The 22283-nt window shown below is 42.8% G+C and overlaps 1 protein-coding gene across 2 annotated transcripts in view; it reads right to left on the bottom strand.

The window, feature by feature from the left end:
* Positions 1–22283, bottom strand: part of MIA (MIA SH3 domain containing) — a 177755-nt gene that overhangs the window by 101986 nt on the left and 53486 nt on the right. The window lies entirely within an intron of this gene.

The following is a 22283-nucleotide window of genomic DNA, read 5'->3' as shown; positions in this document are numbered from 1 at the left end:
CCATAGTCAGAAGCCACGGACTCAACATCGTCTCATATGCCCACGACACCCAGATGATCCTCTCACTTACCAACAAACCCACAACCACCAGAACCAACTTCCACAGTGGAAAGAAGGCCGTTGCTACCTGGATGAAAGTCATCTACCTCCAGCTCAACTCGGACAAGACTGTATTACTAATCCTGGGACCAACCCCTTCAGCTTGGGACGACTCCTGGTGGCCAGCCACTCGGGGACCTCCCCCCACCCCGACGGATCACACACATAACCTCTGCATCATACTGGACTCATCGCTCACCATGAACCACCAAATCAATAAGTTTCCTCAGCCTGCTTCAACACGCTCCACCTGCTTCGAAAGACATTCAGATGGATCCCCACAAAATCCAGAAAAATGGTCACCCATGCACTCATCACCAGCAGACTCGACTACCACAACGCACTCTAGGCTGGTGTCACCCAGAAACAGCTCAAGAAATGACAGAATGTCCAAAACACCGCAGCCAGACTGGTACTCAACATCCTACTCCGCAGCCACATTACGCAACACCTCTGACAACTCCACTGGCTCACAGTCAACAAGAAAATCCCTTTCAAGCTCCTTACTCACGCCTACAAACATCTACACAACAAAGGACCATCATACCTGAACCACTGCCTCACATTCCACGTACCCACCAGGCAACTCCAATCCTCCCAACTCGCCCTGGCCTTGGTCCCCAGGATCCACAAGACCAGAACCGGAAGAAGGTTGTTCTCCTACCTCACAGCCAAGACCTGGAACACCCTGCCCCTCCACCTCAGCCAATCCGTATCACTGACCCAATTCTGGAGAGACCTCAAGACCTGGCTCTTCGAATGATCCTCCACCCAGTCCGACCAGCAACCCCCTTAACCCAGCACCTTGAGACCCTCACGGGTGAGTAGCTACGATATACAAACACTGATTGATTGACTGGTTGATAGAGTACAGTGGTGTAGAGTCGATTGCTGGAGAGTGCAGTCGCGTAGAGTGCAGTGATGTAAAGTGGCATAGAGTGCATTGGCATGGAAAGCAGTAGTGCAGAGTAGAGTGGCAGAGAGTTCAGCAGTGGAGAGTGCAGTGTTGCAGAGTAGAGTGTCAGAGTGCAATGGTGTAAAGCAGCGTAGAGTGCATTGGCGTAGAGTGGAGTGGCATAGAGAGCAGAGGTTTAGAGTACAGTGGTGGAGAGTAGAGTGCAGCGGCATAGAGTGCAGTGACATAGATTGCAGTGGTTTAGTGAAGAGTGGCGTAAAGTGCAATGGTATAGTTGTGAGTGGCGCAGATTGGAGTATCTATCAATCAATCAAACAATATTTGTAGAGCGCACTACATACCCGTGAGGTATGTATAGTAACATAGAGTGCAGTGGTGTAGATTGCAATGGCATAGAGTCGATTTTTTCAAGAGTAGAGGGAAGTGGTGTAGAGTGGAGTGGTACAGGATAGTGTGCATTGGTGTAGAGTAGAGTGTAATGGCGTAGATTAAAATGGTGTCGAGTGCAGTGGCATAGAGTGCAGTGGTGCAGATTAGATTAGAGTGGTGTACAGTGGATTGGTGTAGAGTGCAGAGGCGTAGAGTGGTGCAGCATAGAGTGGAGTGTATTGGTGTAGAGTATGTTGGCATAGACTGCAGAGGCGTAGAGTGCAGTGGTATAGAGTAGAGTGCATTGGCATAGAATGAGTGGTGCAGAGTAAAGCAGAGAGGCATGGAGTGAAGTGGTGTAGAGTGCAATGGCATAGAGTAGAGTGCTGCAGAGTGGAGTAGAGTGCAGTGGCATGGAGTAGTGTAAAGTGCAGTGGCGTTGAGTGGTGCAGCATAGAATTAAGTTGCGCAGAATGGAGTAGCCATGGTGTCTCCCTCCCTTCTGTATATATTTCTCCTCATGTCTCCTACCATCTGTGTCTCCCTGTGTCTCTATCTCCATGTGTCCATGTTCTGTATGTCTCCCTTTGTGCATGTATCCCAGAGTCCATAACTAGATGTGACATTGTGTTTGAATATTTCTGTGTCCATGTCTCCCTCTGCGCATGTCTCTGTCGGGCTCCGTAAGTCCAGGTCTCCCAGAGTCCATATTTCTCTATGTCTGTGCACATTTTCCTGTGTGTCTGCTCCCACAAGTGTCTGAGTCTCCTAATAACCATGCCTCCATGTGTCTGTGTCTTGAATTTTCACCCTACATTTGGTGCATGGATACAGAAACCACATCATCCTATAGTAGGTGCACGAGTACTCAAGACCTAACACACAGAGATGTTTTAAGGCATGGGCAAAGTGGGCTCTGGCCCAGGGCCCCAAGCCCCAGTTATTCAGGGGGGCCCAGGTATACCCAGCTCTGTTTTGCAGAGTCTTGCCCTGATGACCTTGAATAATTCTTAAACAGATTTTTTTAAATACTGTTTTCCTTTAATTTACTTTTATTATGGGTGATGTGTGAGAGTCTATTACAGACATTTTACAGAGAAATGTTGTGTTTATATTTCATGCAAAATTCATAAAAAAGTTTCTTTTGGATCAAAACAGGACCTCACATAGGAGAAATGGGAGGGTGTCACATAGATCATTTGTAGTAATATTATTGAGCTGCTGCTATGTTACAATATTGAAAACACATTACTATCCCTGAACATTAGATCTAAACACATTTAGAATTTGGAGGAGTGTGCCTGAGCACTGTCAGTGACCTGGACAAAGGGGGAACAAAAGAGCTGAAACTCAATCATAAAATCAAAGCTGTTCCGAGCAGGGGCCACTAAATTGCGTTTGACCCAGGGCCCCCAAAATCCTTAAAATGTCCCTGATAACACACTGCCTGGTTCACAGTACGTAATAATGTCTGCCTTGAACTAGGTGCACAGATGCCTTGGGGATAGCTCCCTACATTTGGTGAACACCCATTTGGAAGGATCACACAGATTTTCTGTGCAGGCGACGAGTCCTTAACCCCAAAGCTGGGTGCGGTGGTACCTCTGAATTATCAAATACCTCTTTTAATTTGTGTATTGACGCACTACAGAATATATTCCGCAGGCAAGGCGTGGTATTCTGGACATATGATGATGAAATACAGCTCTTTTTTTAAATCTCATTGTAAATGAAGATCTGGAAGAGCCTGTACCCAGTGTGCACTGATATAGACCATCCTAAAATTCTGGATTTCACTGATACATTTGACACTTTATTGGGGTGTAAGATAATCTGGGGCAAAACTGAACTACAGACCCTGGCAGGAAAAGGAGCACTGGGCCGACTGAAGGAGAGTTGGAAATAAAATTAACTTACTCCCTGGGGTACCATGAATATGTCGCTGTTAGAAGAAGCTTGAAACCAAAATATACGCCAAGAAACTCAGGACACAGTCCAAAATTGATTTCAAAGGATATGGAAAATGATGTTCGCTCACATTCACACTTGAAAACAATAAGTTTCGGTGTATATGAATGAAACCCCATAAAAAAAGGCTCTCACTGTTATTACTCACAAAGACCTTAGACCAGGATCACATTTTCTTCCACCTTTGCAAACCATCCCATACCCACTGCACACATATTTAAAACGCTTGGGGCCATATGGACGGCCATTTTTTGAAGTTGCAAATGGGAAATCGGCCCGTTTGCGACTGGAAAATTGGTCTGTGCAGTGTACAAACCCTACTTTGCGACTCTGTAAACTATTACCGATTCGCAAAATAGGGTTTGCGACTTGCTTTAAGGAAAGAACGTGCCATGGGCCTCGCTTCCTAATAGCGAGTCGCACTTCTATGTACGATTGTTTTGCGACCGCAATGCGGTTGCAAAACACTCACAGTTTACCACCTATTTCAAAAAGGTGGTAAGCCACTCGCAAACGGGAAGGGGTTCCCAGGGGACCCCTTCTCTTTTGTGACTGGCAGCAAAAATATTTTTTAAGAGTAGGCAGTGGTCCCACAGACCTACCGAAACGTTTCAATTTTCTTTTTTAAATGCATCCCGTTTTCCTTTAAGGAAAATTGGCTGTATAAGTCGTTTGCGACCCCATTGGGAATCGCAAACAGTATCTGAGACACTGTTGTACATTCCATTTTGCGATTCACAAAACAACGCAATTTGCGACTAGCAAAATGGAAGGGTCGTACATCTGGTCCCTCATGTGGTAACTTGCTCAGCTAGCTCCAAGGAACCTCACATCAATGAATCAGTCCATGGCACAGACTCTGAGAGAAGAGACAAAATTGGAGGGTGCCTCACATGCGCAAATCTCCACTACTGCAATACACACGCACAAAGGGCCTCATTCAACAGTCTGCAAGTCTGCGAAGGTCGTGGTCTCCGCCTTCCCTGATGGAGTACCACATGGCATGGTGAGGCACAGCCTGGTGTTCCTGGTGGAATTCCCAGCCCCTAATGGACATCTGCTGGTGCAGTGAATGTATTGTAGTCAGCAGTTTGATGAGCGGGTGACATATTTTTGTGGTCTTGTCCCACAAACCTGTTTTTTTTACTGAAATAAACACCCAAAGTGGGAGTTTGTTTCAGTAAAACTAAAAACAGTGGGCTTGCTTGTTTTTAAGTGCGCCATGCATCACATAATGGACCTGGACTGGTTGACCCACCAACCGTCACTATGTCCCGCAGCCAAGAGGCGGATGAGCCATCAAGTCAAGGCTTTTCGATGGCAGAACCAACTGAGGGGAACCTGTGGTTCCCTCACCTCTAAGTTAAATTGGAGAACTGTGAGGTTGGCAGGTGTGCAATCTGTATTTTTTGGGGGCAGATGTGAGTTCAGGGCATCTTCCAACCTCTTATTGATGCCCACATATCGACACTTGGACTAGTTCAGAACACAACTGCGAAGCCAGTAACCCAGATTAAACATATTACACACATTGTTTGCATACTACACTTATTGTGTGGTAATAGCTCAGCCAACAAATAATATTGCAAACACACACAGCTATAAAGGGTGTTAGCACCAAAACATGTTAGGAAGATAACTGCAGCCTATAATCATCATCACCATCATCATAGGTGAGCACCCTGTGAGCTATTCAAAGTGTCATCTAATTGTGTGCTATGAAGGTGTGGAGCACTCCACTGCTTTACATATCTGTGACTCTATTACACAAAGTGCCCTGAGGGCACAGAAGTGCATTCACTTTTTGCACCCCAGATAACTTTAGAATTACAGCAGGGGCAGCAGATGCTTGTGACATTATGCAAATGAGGGAATCCTTCATATTTCCACTAGCCCATATTAAAAACGCAGGAGTAGGGGCAAAGAGGCCATTAGGAGGCACACTGACTGAGCCAACTAGAAGTGGGGCCCAACTAATGCGCCTGCTGAGGGCACCCCTTTGAGAGGCAGTCATGGCGTCCCTGGGACGCCCCAGACATCCCTTGTAGGTAAGTGCAGTCACTCACTTCACCCACTTACATGGGGATACCTGCCTCCTTTGAAAGAGAGGCCTGGTCGACACCTGCTGTGCAAGACAGGCCGGTGGCTCCAAACAGACAGTCTGCCTTTCACTAATGCACTTATTGTGGTACAGATGCGAGTTCGCCCCTGCACACTAAGTACATTTAATGTAATCATGCACATTGTACCAGTCTTTGCACAGTGCTCCTGTGGTGCAGCGTGCACAATGCGCCTTATTTGTAATGTGGCTTCCGGTTCTTCATGTGACTAGTTTAGTCCTTATTGTTCTCTAGATTATATTTGTTACTTGCCGAGTCATAAAGCTTATACAACCGACCATATCTATATGACCTTAACTTACTCCCAGCTTTCAAATTAGAGGTGTGTGTGCTATGCAAATTAACAAATTAAGACATTAAGCATACCCTTGAGCCCAGGTGTAACCTGACTGCCTATTAACTCAGAAAACATGACAAAGCACTGAGCATATATGTTTCAAGTCGACTTTTCTTTTGAGTACTGTTTTTAATTATTATTTTTTTTTTGTTATGTACCAGGGGCTATTTTGTATATTGTGTACTGTAAAACTTTCCAATAATCTGTTATGTGTTTGGAACGGTTTTACGGCCCTACTCAAAACGAGACCAAATTCTAAAGTTGGGAAGGGCTCATTTGTTTAAATGTGTTGAAACTCTAGTGACCTATCCACATTTCTTAAGAAATGAAACCATTATTATTGACTAAAACTGAAGAAGATACCAGGGACTGTAAACTTAGCTCATCAATGTTCCTCTTTTATCCCTACACATGTATGCGTTCCTGAGCTCTGCCTAATTTGAGGCCAATTTCTGAGTATCATGGTTCACAGCCGTAGAGCCTACAGCTGAGCAATCCATCACATTCATTCTCCTTCCTTCCTTAGGTACAGGAAAATATTTTCTAAAATGGAATTATTAGAAAAATCAATATATTTCTGAAAAGAACACTGCATTGTGGTTTTTTGCCATGAGGTGTACACCTCTCAAAACCTGGGATGTCCTTAAAGCTATTTGCTTGTCAGTAGTTTTTGGAAAGCAGATTTTATCAGAGGCTTTTTAAACCTGATGGTTTGATGTCTAAGGCCTGCGATTTCACCAGAGATGTTAGCCTGCTACACCTAAACCTGTCACTTTTGGTTCACCGGGCAAATCTGAGCACTATATTAAACAAATAACAAATTTATCATAGTATTTAAACTAAGTGTGCCCTGAGTACCTATCCATTCCTTTGATTTGCTTAAAGTAGGCTTCTCTGTGAAGTGCTGACATACATTTAATTGTAATTCCTTTTGATGCTTAAATTATGTATAAATCACACTTTTGCACCAACAACACATAACTTATCCCGGGGTGTCTGCAGCAAAATACTTTCAACAACATTTTGTAGTATGAGTAGATTTTTAAAAACACAATTTTGGGGTTATTAGTTTTACTATATTCCACTCAAGATTTTGAAAAAGAAAGGTAAAAATACGAAGCTCCACCCTTTTAATCCCACAATCCTACCTCTCCCTGCTTCCCTCCCATTCTCAACCAACCCTCTTACCTTCCCTCGTCCTCCTGCACCCTCCTGATACAAACCCCTAAATTCCTCCCTTTCCTCCAATGTAAATACCTTTTCTCTTCTACAGCATCATTTATCAGTTCTATGTAAGGCCTGTGTTGCTGTTATTGTTAACTTGTAAAGCGCATCTATACCGTGGGTAGCCATGTGCTATAGACATCTGCTAAAAAAAAAGAAAATACTTGTGTAATGTACAAAGTACTACTAGGGGTGTTTCTCATGAAGGGGATGTACTTCCACAGTCCAGAGAATAAAGCTAAAACTGAAGGCAACTTTTAAAACCCAGGAAGGATGCGTGGAATACTTGACTCGGGTTCTTTTATTACGATAAGCTTGGCTTATATCAAGTGCAATGTTGTAGATGTCTTACACAAACTATTTTAACCTCAGACAGAAGTGTCAGTGTAAATAAAACAGTTATCATGAGCTTCTGCCGAAGCCAACATCAATAATTGTTGGTGAGTTAGGGCTCTTTGAACGTGCTTAGCTTTCTTTCAAAATCAAAGCATTTTCTATAATAAAAAAATCTCTTTTGTTAAAAATGTCAAACTAGTTAGATTATTACACCTGAGTATTTTTGCGTGCTCACTTAATGTAAGTGCACACGGGGTATTATTGTGTTTTCACATAGTTTAAGTGCACAATGCCAGGAACTCAGGCCATGAAATAAAGCCAATTTCTTGGATTTATTTTGTGCAAGCTGACAGTGTTTCTTGTGTACAAAATGTCTGATTTTCCTGATCAACTTTGCTTCATCTAAAGGGAAATTTCCATTTTAGTGAATGTTAGTAGTGGTAGTAGACCTGAGCTCTACAGAATCACCTTGTGTACATGCTCTGACTTCTGTGCTAATAAGGTGCAATGTAACAAGAACTATTATTTCTGAGATGCATCAAATAAAAACATTGCCTCAGCTTGGCTTTGCATCAAGAGACTCCAAGCGAGTAAGTGAGTATTGGGTTTCTTTCCCGTCTTTATGAGAACCTAACTAGGCAGGTTCGGTTTGGCCCAGAGGGGGAATATTCGGCCAAATTTAAAGTGGAGGAATTCTACATGGATGTGTGGTAGCCTCAATGCTGTTCTCCCTTTTTAGGTCTCGGCCTGGCGAAAGCAGCGCATGCGCTGCCCTACCATGCAGAGGCCTTTTGGAATCGATACGATTCCAGCGTGCACGCGGGGAGACAAACGAGACAGAAGATGTGCACGCAGGGATTGGATGCTTTACTGGTGGCGTGATACACTGGGGACTTTTTTTTTCGCCACCAATAAAGGCAGTTCCCGCGTGCACATCTTCTGTCCGTCCCATGACGGGCCGTGCTTGTTGCTATCGATACCCTGGCGCTCTCTCCTACGCCAAGAATGACCTCGGATATGTCTGCACCAGGTTTTTGCCGTGGTTGCCCCCGTATGCCAGATATTACCTGCGATGTGCGCGGGACTGAACTGTGCTACGAGAACGCCCCAACCCCATGCCATGGGATGCCCCCCCATAAGCCAAGAATGATTTCCAGAATGCTGGGTCATCGGCACATACACACATTCCCTCCCACATTTCCTCCCACTCGGTCATACGCAGGGCCCTTTTTTACCCCCGATATGTTGCTCTTGATAACGTGAGTTTACCTTTTAGTGAAGCTTGGAAACACCTTTTGTCTAAACACTATTCCAGATTCAAATGGCACTGCCAGCTCGTTGTCATGGTCGAGGGGAATGAAATGGTGCACTTCCATGAAATAGGTACAAGGTTTGCACATGGTTTTCCATGCAGATCAACAAGCAGCATTGGAAAGGGACTCGCTGCTTTGTAATATTTAAAAACATAGCGTCTAGGCGGTCTCGTGCGTGACTACTTCAGGTAGTCGTAGCCTTTTAGCCAGCAACATCTGGATGCTGGTATTTTTAGACAGGGTATGTTCAAGGTGTCAGAAGACAACGGATGACTGCGTAATTTTTATCTATTTTTAATGCAGTTTCAATTTATGAAATTATGCCGTTATTGTTGGAAACAATCAAATGTTATTCAGTGAAGCGTTGACACGGCGGAAGATCGTATTTCGTGTGCAGATGTTTAAATTGTAGTGCTAATGAGCAAACACTCCTTTATTTAAAAAAATAAAATAATAATAATAAAGAAACTCGCTAAAACCTTTACTGACCCCCACAAGAGCCCCAATGGGATGTGTGCTGTGTGTCATCCATCATAGCTCACCTCTACGTCCCCCATACCGCCTGTGATCTAGCAATTTAAACAGCAGCAACTGAACTGTCTGAATAGAGAAATGAAAAAAAAAAGCGCCTCGCATCTGGCAGTGCTGATAGACTTCACCTAGGAGCCACAATTGGTAGCATTTTTTGGCAGATTCCAAGGCACGCAGCGGCCCGGGGCCACGCGAGCAGCGCCCACACCTAGCTGCATGGTGCAGTCTGCCCAGCAGCAACCCTGCCCCCACTACCCCACCTGCAGCTCCTCTTCCACGTGAGCCTGCGACCCAGGGGGGGGGGCAGAGGTCACAAGCCAGTACAGAGGTTGCTCGTGCCAGAACCAGCGTGCACCTGCCGCCCTGACCTGGGGTCAGAGGTCACACAGACCGCAACCGGCATGCATCTGAGACCCCCGATCTGAGGTCAGAGGTCATGCAGGCCAACACGGCATCTATAAGAGGGAACCGGTCGCATATATGGATCCTCGTGTCAGGATAAGTAGCATCACTGCAGTGTATAGCAAGACAGAGTACCGGGAGGAAAAGTCACATGATAAGTAGTATAGCGCAACATGTCAAATTAACTGCCTTTACATTTAAATAGCATTTATACAGCGCTCACTACCCCTGATGAGACGGAGGCGCATATGTGTCACCCATGAAAGGTGAAACCGAGTGAAAAGCCTACATGACCTTGAACGTGGTCCAACTCTTCAAACTGTCCATCAGTGCACCATGAGGTCTTCTAAGCACCTCGTCCATCGCTCCTCAAACTACCATCGATGCGTCCCATCCTCTGGAGGCATGCCTCGTCCACAAGGTACTCACAGAATATCTGATGCATGCGACCCTCGCTCCTCACACCACACTATCCACCAGCACCTCCTTTCCCTAGATTTCATTACAAGACCAGAGGCTATCATTATGTAAATACTTTTATTTGTTGCCCAAACATGCAGCCCTTTAAAGAATGTTATTACATCACAATAAACTAAACAGAACATTAGTAATATGACAAGTAGACTGTGCTGGTTCCAATCATCCTCTTTTATTCGCGACACAGCTAAGTACCATTTATTTTCCTTACTGGTGTTTGCCCTGATTGAATAAGATTTATCTCCCTTCTTTGACAATTCTATATCTTATATTCATATGTTAACAATATTATATCATTATATACATATTTTAACTCTTGCATTTACAGGCATGATGTATTTTTTAAACATGTACTTCCGCTTTCAGCACTTCTACCAATTTATGGTAGGATTACCCCCTTTGTGATAATATCGATCATACGCTTCCACGATATCCCATTCTTCTTGAACTCTCCTCGCTACACGTAGGAGGCTCTCTTTTCACCCACTTTCAAGTAAAAGTTATCATTCTTAACAATTACTTTAACCAAAATGTTTATGCTCATGCGTATGCTCGCATTCTTATCGAAATGGAAACTCTCCGTAAAAAGCTTTCTCATGTAACATCCGTTTACTTACTTTTTCAATACAAATATGGGCTCCCATTCCCCACGTCTCCTAGCGACTAGCTAGGAGACACAGGAGCGCGCCTCTGTCGTCTTCGCGCTGCTTCCGCTTGTACACGGGTCGGACTGGTTTCCATAGTTACGCTCCCTTCGTGAGCATAACGGAAGCCTTTTTTCTGACCCGTTTCATCTAAAATAACACATGAAGACTTTCAGAGAAGCACTGCCACCTAGCGGATACTCTAATATTCATTACCTCATCAAACAAAGCATTCAATGAGTTTTTGAAGGGTATGTTACTCCCTTCCTTCGATTTAACAAACAAAGAAACTGCATCCTCAAGTAGTCTGTTGGTAAGCCATCTCATCAATTGATTTAATATAACTGAATTGTTTAACTCTATATATATACCTTTGGTTATATCCTTAGGGATTTCTTTATAATTCAAAGACTTATTTCTTCATTATAAGAATATTATATATGTATTTTATTATGGAATCTGATGGCAACGTCACCCAACACTCCTCTAAGGAAACATTGGACGACATCCTCAAGAGGTTTATTGGAGAAGAGTTAAAATCTTCAATCAGAGAAGCGGTAGATGCTGCTCTTTATAAGAGGAAAAGGACTCCCCCTCTTGAGGAGATTTATTTTTCTCTCTCCGATGGGGATTCCCCCTCCACATCTGGAGCTCAAAAAAGGGGCAAGGTTACCCAGAAAAGGAAACATATTTCTGAAGCATTCAACAATGCAATGAGATTTGTTAGCCCACGCGCTACAAAATATTTTGGTGCTCATAGCGGCACAATAGAGAGACCCCAATTCCTTGGGGCAGAGAGAAGGGGTGCCAATAGCGGCATTATAGAAAGCGGTACCCTTTACGGGACAAATGATTACTGCAATGATTTTTATAATCAAACAACAGACTACGAGGACTTGGATGAATTTATTTTTGACGCTAAAGATACACTTGAGGACCTCGAAGAGGACTTAGATCACCCCTCAACATCTTCTCTCAATGTTAAAGACCCCCTCAGAGAAGAGATGTTTAATCCTACAACCATTTGTCACCCTCGCAGCACTGAATGGTGGCCTAAGGACAATGTAGGTAAATATTTATCCAAATGGGTCAGAAAACCTCTTGATACAAATACACGCAATTTACTGCGAAACGAGTGCCCTAGACCCTCCACGGAGGATAAGATCTGTAGCACACCCAACCTTGACCCAGAATTGATCACCTTCCTTTTTAAATCAGGAAGAGACCCTAGGAAGGGAATTGAAAAATGCCTGAAACAAGCTCAAGACAAGCTACTCGACGTAATGGGACCAATATCCAAAATTTTAGACATGACTGAACAAGCAAGAACTAACAATACCCCTATAGATTCTGATTTATTACGAGGATGGGCGCAACGCGCAATATGTCTTATTGGCAACGCCAACGTCAATCTGATTACTGAACGGAGGAAGTCAGTCCTCCTTAGAATGAATCCTAAACTCGCGGACCTCTCCGCTAAAGAAGACATGTGCGACGCAAAAGGAATACTATTTGGCGATAATTTTGTTAAATCTTTGGGTAAATACGTAGCCACCTGTAATGCCTTTAGTAAAGCACAATCTAACATTCGTAGAGTCTTTGGTGGACGACCACTTTTGGAAGGGCTGGCAGAAGGGGACAAACTGTCAGTCGTGGTTACTTCAGGTCCCAATTTTATCCATATGAGACAAGAGAGACTCGCCCTTACAGAGGCTCCCGCTCAAACTTCTACCGTCAGAGAGGAAGGGGTTCAAGAGCCCGTGGTTGAAGATCAAATTTCTCCAACCAAGCTTTCCAAGGTAAGTCTAAATCCCTCTTTCCCTTCCCAAGTGGCAGGAAGACTGAAACATTTTGTAAAGAATTGGTTTCAAATCACCAAAGACCCATGGGTTCTAGAGACTGTGAGTGGCTTCAAGATAGACTTTTATCTAGAACCCTTCCAAAAAGAGATTCCAAACTAGATTACTCTAGACAAGGAGACCTCAAAATTAATAGAAACGGAAATTCGCCAAATGTTAGACAAAGGAGCTATTATAAAAATTCCTCTTTCAGAAATATCAAAGAGTTTCTTAAGTACTATTTTCCTTGTAAAAAAGAAGGACAAAGGTTGGCTTCCCATTATAAACCTCAAATATTTAAACCAATTTTCAACATACAGACATTTCAAAATGGAAGGTATCCACCTTCTGAGGGACATCTTGCAAACAAGAGATTGGATGGTTAAGTTGGACCTGAAGTATGCCTATTTTACCATCCCGATGCACGAAGATTATCGCAAATACCTTTGATTTACTTGGAAAGGAACTCTTTTCGAATTCCAGTGCCTTCCCTTCGGACTTTCATCAGCCCCCTGGTGTTTCACCAAGTGGCTTCGTCCGGTAGTCAGCCACATCAGAGAGAGAGGGATTCACCTAATAATCTATCTAGACGATATCCTCATCATGTCTCAAGACAAGTTAGAAATCTTGAAACATTTAAAAATTACCATGGACCTCCTTCGAGACCTGGGCTTCATTATAAACTTAGAAAAATCCCTTCTGACCCCTTCACAGGAATTAGAATTCCTTGGTTTCAATGTGAACACTATTCATTCAAATCTAATCCTTCCCCACAAGAAGGTTACCAAAATAAAAAAACAGGTTTCCCTTATCCTTTCAAAAGATTATATCCGATTAAAAGATCTGGCCAGAGTTTTAGGACTCCTTTCCTCCTCTATTCAGGCTATCTCACCAGGTCCACTTCACTACAGAGGTCTACAAAGACTAAAAGCAATGGGCCTGAGAAAGGGCCTTTGGTACGAAGACTCCCTACCTCTTTCGGAAGACGCGAGAGAGGATCTTCATTGGTGGTTGAAAAATCTCCAATCTTGGAACGGAAAAGCTATTTTCGGTAATGTTCCAGATTTTACGTTAGAATCAGATGCGAGCAACCACGGTTGGGGTGCTCGCCTAAACAATTTAGACACAGGAGGGAGATGGTCCACAGAAGAACAATCTCTCCACATAAATTCTCTAGAAATGCTAGGAGCTCTGAATGCTCTTATGAGCTTCAAAGACCATCTAAAGAACTCAAATACCCTAATCCGCTTGGACAACTTCTCAGCTGTCTCTTATATAAATCGCCTTGGTGGAGCGAGATCCAAAAATCTCTCAGATATTGCCAAGAAAATATGGTATTTTTGTTGGAACCAAAAGATCACCTTGAGAGCAGAATTCATCCCCGGATCTCAAAATTTGAGGGCAGACTGGAATTCTCGTTTCCTTCACGATTTAAGCGAGTGGAAATTGAATCCCGAGATTTTTTCTATGATCCAAAAAATTTGGGGCCCAATCCAATTAGATCTGTTTGCCAGCAGAGTGACTCACCAAGTGGAGAGATACTTCAGTTGGAGGCCAGACTTGTATGCCTCGGGAGTAGATGCCTTTATCCAATTTTGGGAAGGGATCAGAGCTTATGCCTTTCCCCCCTTCTCAATGATTCAGAGAATATTGTGGAAGGTCAGACTCGAACCTTGCTCAATCATTCTGATAACTCCTTTTTGGAAATCCCAGGTGTGGTTTCCCAGAGTAATGGAGTTAGCGGTGGACTTTCCTCGGATGATTCCATCATCTTTAGGCCTACTCCTGGGTCCAGACGGAGAACATCCTTTAGTCTTAGAGGGGAAGATGAACCTTCTTGCTTGGAGGATATCAGGAATTCAGGAAGATATCCTGAACTTTCGGGAGAAGCTAAAAGCTTATTGGAAGATTCATGGGCACCTGGAACAAGAAAGAGATACAAAGGTGTTTGGATAAAATGGTCTGGTTGGTGCCTGCAAAGGGATCTGGATCCCGTTCAGTGTCCTCTACAACACGTAGCTAATTATCTTGCTTATCTTTTCGATCTAGGTCTCTCCTTTAGAACCATCAATTGTTACAGATCAGCAATTTCTTCTGGTCATTCTCTTATTAACAATCTTGCAACTGGTAATAACTCACTTATCAAAAGAGTTATGAAAGGTATCCGTTTAAGGAGACCTTCCAAGGCCCGCTATCAATCCCTTTGGGATGTTAACCTTATTTTTAATCTTTTCATTTCTTGGCCTATTAACAACTCACTATCCCTTAAGAGATTGTCAATGAAACTGGCTACTCTCCTATGTCTGATTTCCTTTAGAAGGGTTTCCGATATTAGAGCACTAGAACGTTCTAACAGATTTTACTCCTGCGAAGGCGTTCATTTCGATATCTGGAAAAGAACGAAAACAATGTCAGAATCCATCTTCTATCCTACCTTTCATGAATGTGAAAAACTTTGTGTTGTTAATTGTATAAAATGCTATGAAAATAAGATTTCTACTTTTAGACCTATTGGTTGCGACCAACTTCTCTTATCTTATGTCAGACCTTTTAAACCTGTTTCTTCAGCTACCCTATCTAGATGGATCTGCTCGATCATGCATGAGGCAGGAGTGGACCTGTCTAGATTCGGAGCTCATTCCTCGAGAGGTGAAATGGCTAGCAAAGTCTTTTGGGGAGGAGGATCTCTCCCCGAGATACTTAAAGCAGCAAATTGGTCTAACGCAAGTACTTTCTCTATGTTTTACTTAAGACCAATAGAGCATGTTAGCAGTGTAGCTCTACATGGCTTTAAACATGCATAATGATAGCCTTCGTTCTTGTAATGAAATGACGATTCTCCAATTATTATGCAGAGAGAATCTTGATTTCGTTAAAGACAAACGGAGGCTAGCATTATCCCACCCTCCTCTTCCCGAGAGGTTTGGGTTGATTAAGGTTTATGCATTTAATATGTTATTATTATTATACTTTAATGTACAATAATTATCTGAGTATTTATTCCTTTCACTACTCAAAATGTTTTATTTCCTCGCAGATAACAATGTTAATGGCTAACTGGATTTACTGGAATTTCTAGTTGGATAGCTGTGTCATCGCAGCCCAAGAGGATGATTGGAACCAGCACAGTCTACTTGTCATATTACTAATGTTCTGTTTATTGTGATGTAATAACATTCTTTAAAGGGCTGCAAATAAAAGTATTTGCATAATGCTAGCCTCCGTTTGTCTTTAATGAAATCAAGATTCTCTCTGCATAATAATTGGAGAATCGTCATTCTCACAGCGCATAAAAGCGGAGCTCTTCACTGGTTTCTGTGCCCCACCTCGCTAGAGACCCGTATCCGTGAGCTCCTCAGATGTCCTCACGCACTCCAAGTTCTTCAGCACCTTCTCCATGAGCTCCTTGCACCATCTGTTCCCGGTCTGTGATCTCCCAACTCTTCACAGCGCCTAGTCTATGAGCAACTCAGGGCACCGTTTCCATGAGCTCCACACAGCGCCTAGTTTACAAGTAGGGGTCCCGGTTTATAGTATTTGTTTTTAGCTTTTCTGTCTGTATCCATATTTGGGTTTTTTGCCAACTTTATCTGTATTTATCCATATTTATTTTGTGTCTTGGGACAAATGGAGTTGTAAAACTGTACATTTCCCTATTTATATAATTGATAGACTCGCACTCAAACTTTGATGTGTCTGTCTTAGCTATTTAAGATGCCAAATATTATATAACAAAACACCCACTGGTAAAAATTAGCATTATACCACAAAAGTATATTGACACATGGCATTTTTTTATGAAATTGCATCCTGTTTTTTAAATTTCCCATGCTGTGCATCTGCTCAGCTGTTGGCCTATAATTCATGAAAGACAGCATAGAGTCCCTTAAAAGAAACCCCATTTTCTGTACTTTAAATATAGATGCAGACAGAAAACGCATTATTTTCTGTCTGTATTTATCTGTAAAAATGGAAAAACGGAAGCCTTATTTATAAGCTACTCATAGCACCTTTTCCCTGAACTCCTCACAGCGCCTTGTCCATCAGCTCTTCGTGCCATTTGCCTGGGTCCATTCGCTCCTCAGAGGCTTGTCCAGGGAATCTCGTAATATCTGTTCACGTGCCTGCAGCTCCTTAAGTGCCTTGTTCAGGAGCTCCTCACAGCACACAGGGGATTGTGTGCCCTGGCTCCTCACAGCGCCTTGGTCATGCCTCCACAAACTCCTCATGTCATATGATCATGAGGTCCCACTCGTCGCAGGGCCCTGCCGACAAGACGCCCCAATATCTGTTCCTGCACATTCACCTCCTCGCAGTCCATCCAAACACGTGAAGGTTCAGCATGGTCTGTCCCTCCGCCCCAAACCCGCTCACGAAACAGAAACATCAGCAGGCTCTGAACAGCCTGCTCCTCCATGGAAGAGTGTAGACACCGCTCTACCCTTGATCTTCACCTGGGAGTGAGTGGTGAAATCCAGCCAACTCTCACCGCCCAAGAGAGCAGGGAACCCATCCTACTCTAGAGACTCTACTAAAAGTGATCCTTCAAAGCCATCCTTCTCTCCATCCCAGAGAAGGGGAGGATGTCACCTTGTGCTGCCAACCATCTCTCCAATCTGGGGAGAGAAGTGAAAGCCATTCCACAAGCCACTTTGGAGACAGTAGTGTAAGTTACTCTACAAGTCCCGTCCTTCTCACTCTCCTAATAGTAGATTGCAGCGGAAGTCTCTAGTCTCCCTCATTATGGAAAGAATGACAAATGTTGGCTTTCTCTCCTATCATACTCTCACAGCCTGAAATCCGCTCTGGTCCTACTGTCCTCCACCCTAGAAAAAGAGTAGAAGAAACCCTATACTGCCATCCTACTATTCTCCAGCCCAGAAAGTAGTCAAAGCCACCGTAATCCCACAATTGCTGCGCTGTAAACAGAATCATCACATTCTACAGGCCTCCAATCACTGGGTCTCAGGGTTTGGATCCGTGTCTTTCACCCCTTTCCCTAAGGCTCTTGCTTGCTGAATGTGCCCTCTTGGGATGGGGGTTTCTCTCCTCACCATGTCGACCCTTCCTAACCGCTCTGCCCAGGACAGTCAGTTCAAGGGTGGAGCGGTTAAGGGTATCTTCCTAAGGCATCCCATCTGTGTGGTACTTGAGAGTTCCAAAGGCCAGAGCACTTGCCATTTTGCCCTGACCACTGTCCGGTCATCTCCTACTGCATCCTTTTTCAATGCACCCAACACCTTCCTCCTTCAGCTGTTCTTTGACTGACCACAGACAAACAATTCTAGGCTGTACCTCAGCCAACAACGGTGTCCATATTTATAAATTAATACTCACTATGGGACCCCACCAAACCTCCTCGGTTAACCAAAAAAAAAAAAAAAACTCCTAGGCCAACTATTGTACTCAGCTGGACCTCACGTAATATCTACTGTTGGCTTTACAGTATCGCCTGGGGTTGAGCTTCTGGTGCTTAAGCGTGGACGCCAGACTGTATTTACTGGAGGCTTAACACAGCCTCCAGTCATGTCAGACTAGTGTTTGCTACTGTTTGCGAGCTCCATCTGTAGGGGCAGTACGGAATTCATTGATGTTTGTTATTATTAAATGGATGTGCTGCAAGTTTGTGCAGTATGGCTGGATGCGTAGCCAACCAAGATGGTTAAGTGCTAACTGAGCTATTTAGCCCTGCAACTTTGCATACTTGATGGGTTTTCAGTCAGCCCTCTCCATCCTTTGGCCTGCTATAGTGTCCCTCACATGCATACAGCATGGGGCAGTGTCAGCCTACGTCAGCCACTGGCTAACAGGACACGAGTGACGAGCTCTCTATTGCACAATAAGTGGTCCCATCGAGTTCCAGGGTCTGTTGTTGCAATGAGTTTGGCTTTTAGACAAAGCTTGTTTTCATACAATGTGCACCTTCGTGCAAAAACTATTCATAAACAAAATAAGCATTGGCAAAGCCAAAAGATCAGCAACTATCAATTGGTTTTGCCAGTGCTTGTTTGTACTTTTAAAGGTTTCTGGTTAACACCAGAGGTGGGAGGCTCTGCTGATGCCGAGGGCTTGAGTAATCTGTTCTGTTCAAAGTCAAAGGCTGGGCTGCCCTGTGGAGCACAAGAAACAAGCATTGAAAATGCAATAGGTTTCGCCTTTGATTAAGTTAAAGCCATTTGCTTTGCTAATGGTATTGTATAGCAAAGCAAATGGCTTTAACTTAATAAAAGGCGAGACCTATTGCATTTTTAATGCTTGTTATCAATGGGTAGATAATTACTTGCAGTCATTACAGGCCGACACCCCTCTGGCGACTAATCGTCCAATACCTGTATTGTTATATGCTGGCAATTCGGTATTATTAGCACGATCCCGGGTTGGCCTCCAGAGACTGATGAATGCTTTTGTAGATTTTATGACCTCTAATACAATGGTAATTAACAAATATTTACTATGGTTTGTGGGCCTAAGCATAAATCCTGTAAAACCTTTTTTATTGATAACACCCCGATTGTATTAGTGAATTCGTTTTGCTATTTGGGTATTTTTTATTTACGGGAAATGGTTCATGGTCATAACATATTTTAAATATCAAAGCTAAGATGAGCAGGGATCGCAAGGTATTTTTAAATTCGCCTAAAAATTGGGGAATCGACCCATTATTGAAATGGTTGCAATATACAAAGAAAAAGGAGTCACTGCAACCTTGTATGGGGCTGGTCTTTAGGGTTCTGCTAATGGTGCTCCCCTGCAAGTAGAAGAAAATAGCTTTCTGAAACATCTATTATACCTACCTTCTTCTGTATCAAATACTATCTTACATCATGAGGTCGGCCTATAGTTCTTAGAAGATCTTCTTTTAGTCAGACCTTTGTTATTGTGGGCCTCTCTATGGGTTAAGGAAGAAACTGGTTTTACCAGAACAATTATTTCGGATTGTTTAGCCTTGAAGGATGCCCTAAGTATCCCCTGGTTATTGTATGTTCACTCGTCCCTTGGCAGACTGCTTAATTTATCTGTCTGGTCAGACCATACCAAGGTATTAACATTAACTAAGAGGAGGATCAAAGAAACTTTTCTACAGTATAGATTGGATCAATGATCGATGGAAGATAAGAATAAATTGATAGTCGCCTTTTATAATAAGTCTTTGAACTTGGAGGAGGGGGGGAAATAGCTATTTTTCTCTGGTTAATTTAATAATAATGATTTTAATAATGTACCCAACCCAATATTTCTAGAATTAACTAATTTTCTTACCAAGTTAGCTGACAGGGTTATTACTCAGGGCCAGGGATTATACCTTTGCATTGCTGGGGATTTCAACACACACTTTCAAAATGGTAGAAACACTTTGGGGAATACACAGGGGCGGGAGGTTAGACCATAGAAGTCAGGAGTTGGGGTTGATAGTGGAATCCCATGACCTATTAAATATTATGGTAACTGAAGGAAAGATGTTATCATTCCACCTACCTATGAAGGTAGAGAGTCTCCGCCCATGATTGATTTTATATTTAACACCTGGAGCCTAGAACAAATTTTGCTTCATAGGTCAGTTGTTAAATCCCCCTTTAGTGATCACAACTCACTTGAGGCTGTGTTTTTAATGGCCCCAAGGAAAGTATAGGAGCGGCAGATAGGGTCCCGCGATCTTCAACCCACAACGGATAACTTGAAACTGGTATGGAGAATGCGCGACCATGCCCCAACTTTAGAGACAATTGTGAACAAAAATAGGAAATCAGTGGAGGTCTGTCTATCTTGAAAGGATAGTGCTATCAATTTAGTGGGTGCCTTTAACAAACTTTCTTTAGGAATAAAAAATACCCTTCTCATACCAATATGCCCACCCAATAAGCCACATGGTTGGTTTGATCATGACTGTACAGCAACTAATCAAGAACTAAGGATAGCACTAGGGAAAAAGTCCAGAAACAAGGTACTAATCACTGCCCTAAAGAACACTATAAGGCTGTTAAGGCTAAGCACTGGCAGCAGCTTCTCACAGATCAATGGGAGACACTAGCACAAGCAGCTACTATGAAGAACAGCAAGCACTTCTGGGCCACAGTTTCTGGTATGAGACGTAAAAATCGGACTGTCTCCCCGATCTCTTGCCATATCACTAGTGAATCATGGGAAGATCACTTCAGTAAGGTTCATGTCTCCCCCCAACATAGATAGTTTCGTTATAGATAATAGAAAGCTATTAGATGTTAGAATAACGGTGGAGGAGGTAGAAGAGGCCCTATCCCAAAGTATGGGCGGTAAAGCGCCGGTACCTGACGATAACCAATTTACTCAAACTTAATGCCAAACTGTGGGCTCCTATTTTAACAAATTTGTTTAGTAAACTACCCCACACAGATATACCAGACAACTGGCGTACTTCTATTATCGTCCCTATATTTAAGAAAGGTAATCGAGAAGACCCCAGTTGTTACAGACGTGTATCGTTAATCGATACAACTGTAAAAGTCCTGAGGCGTGTTATTTATAATAGGATTCTGGAGTGGGCCAAAATAAATTAGATTATGGATTTAGTATGGATTTAGAAGTAAGGTCGAGACAATTGAGCAATGTGCCAATCTGAACCTAATAATAGGTAAGTACACAGTCGCTATGCATGTGCCTTTATACATGGCATTTATGGATCTAAGCGCCGCTTTAGACTGTATGAATCGATCAAAACTATGGCACATGTTTTTACTTAAGGTCCTGGAAGAGCCCCTTGTTCATTTTTTCTCCACAGGGGCATGAGAACCAGAGTTAGAATAAATTATAACAGGAATGTATCTAAGGGTACTGAGATTCGCAGGGGAGTTCAACAGGGGTGTGTGCTAGCCCCGCTACTGTTCATACTACACATTAACGATCTCCACCTATCTTTAGATCCCATAACTAGTGATGTTCCATATGTCAAGTGAGGCCATTATTACTTTGGTTATCTATTTGGAGTAATGAGCAGGCATTACTTACAAGAGATATAATAAATGACTGCATCTCCTGTGATAATGGCCTCCGAATTCCGTGGTTGGCATATACTAAATAGGAATTTGGAAAGATTGGTATGGAGTGAGCTTTTACAAAGAGAGATCTATGCCCTACTTTTAATAAAAAGGAAGTAGCCTTAGCTTTTTATAATCTAGCACAGGAAAGTTGTTTTAGAAGTGTAGTAGGAAAACCACTGATAACAGCATTTTTGTCCCGGAAAATCTTCCTGCTACCACCCGTCTATTTAGAGCAGCCTTGTGGGAAATGGGAGTATTCCCTGCTATTTAGGTTTTGTGCTGATACGGTTAAATATTTACTGTGTTTTCCCTCTGGGTACCAACCGAATCTTGCTGCTATTCCCTGCCCATGCAATAATAAGTCAGGTCAAACCATGATACATTTTTTACTGTTTTGTAAATTTTATGAATTGTATACAAGGCTATTTTTTATCCCACTTTTCAAAAGGAGATATTGCGATATTAGACAGAGTGGAGCAATGTTTTCATCAATTTTCCAACTGTCTGACAATGAAACATGTTTATATGTAGGCGCATTTTTAACACATGCTGTGACGGCACGTGGCACTTTATTATTATAACAATTTGCAGCTATTTTGTGATTTTAATTCACGTTTTTAGCATAAAGTGTTATGTACAGATATACTTATATCTGATTTATAATAATTAATTTGATAATGTACTTATGTCCATAA

This window comes from Triturus cristatus, chromosome 9 (assembly GCF_964204655.1).
Source record: "Triturus cristatus chromosome 9, aTriCri1.1, whole genome shotgun sequence".
NCBI lineage: Eukaryota > Metazoa > Chordata > Amphibia > Caudata > Salamandridae > Triturus > Triturus cristatus.
This window is presented reverse-complemented; position numbering and strand designations above follow the sequence as displayed.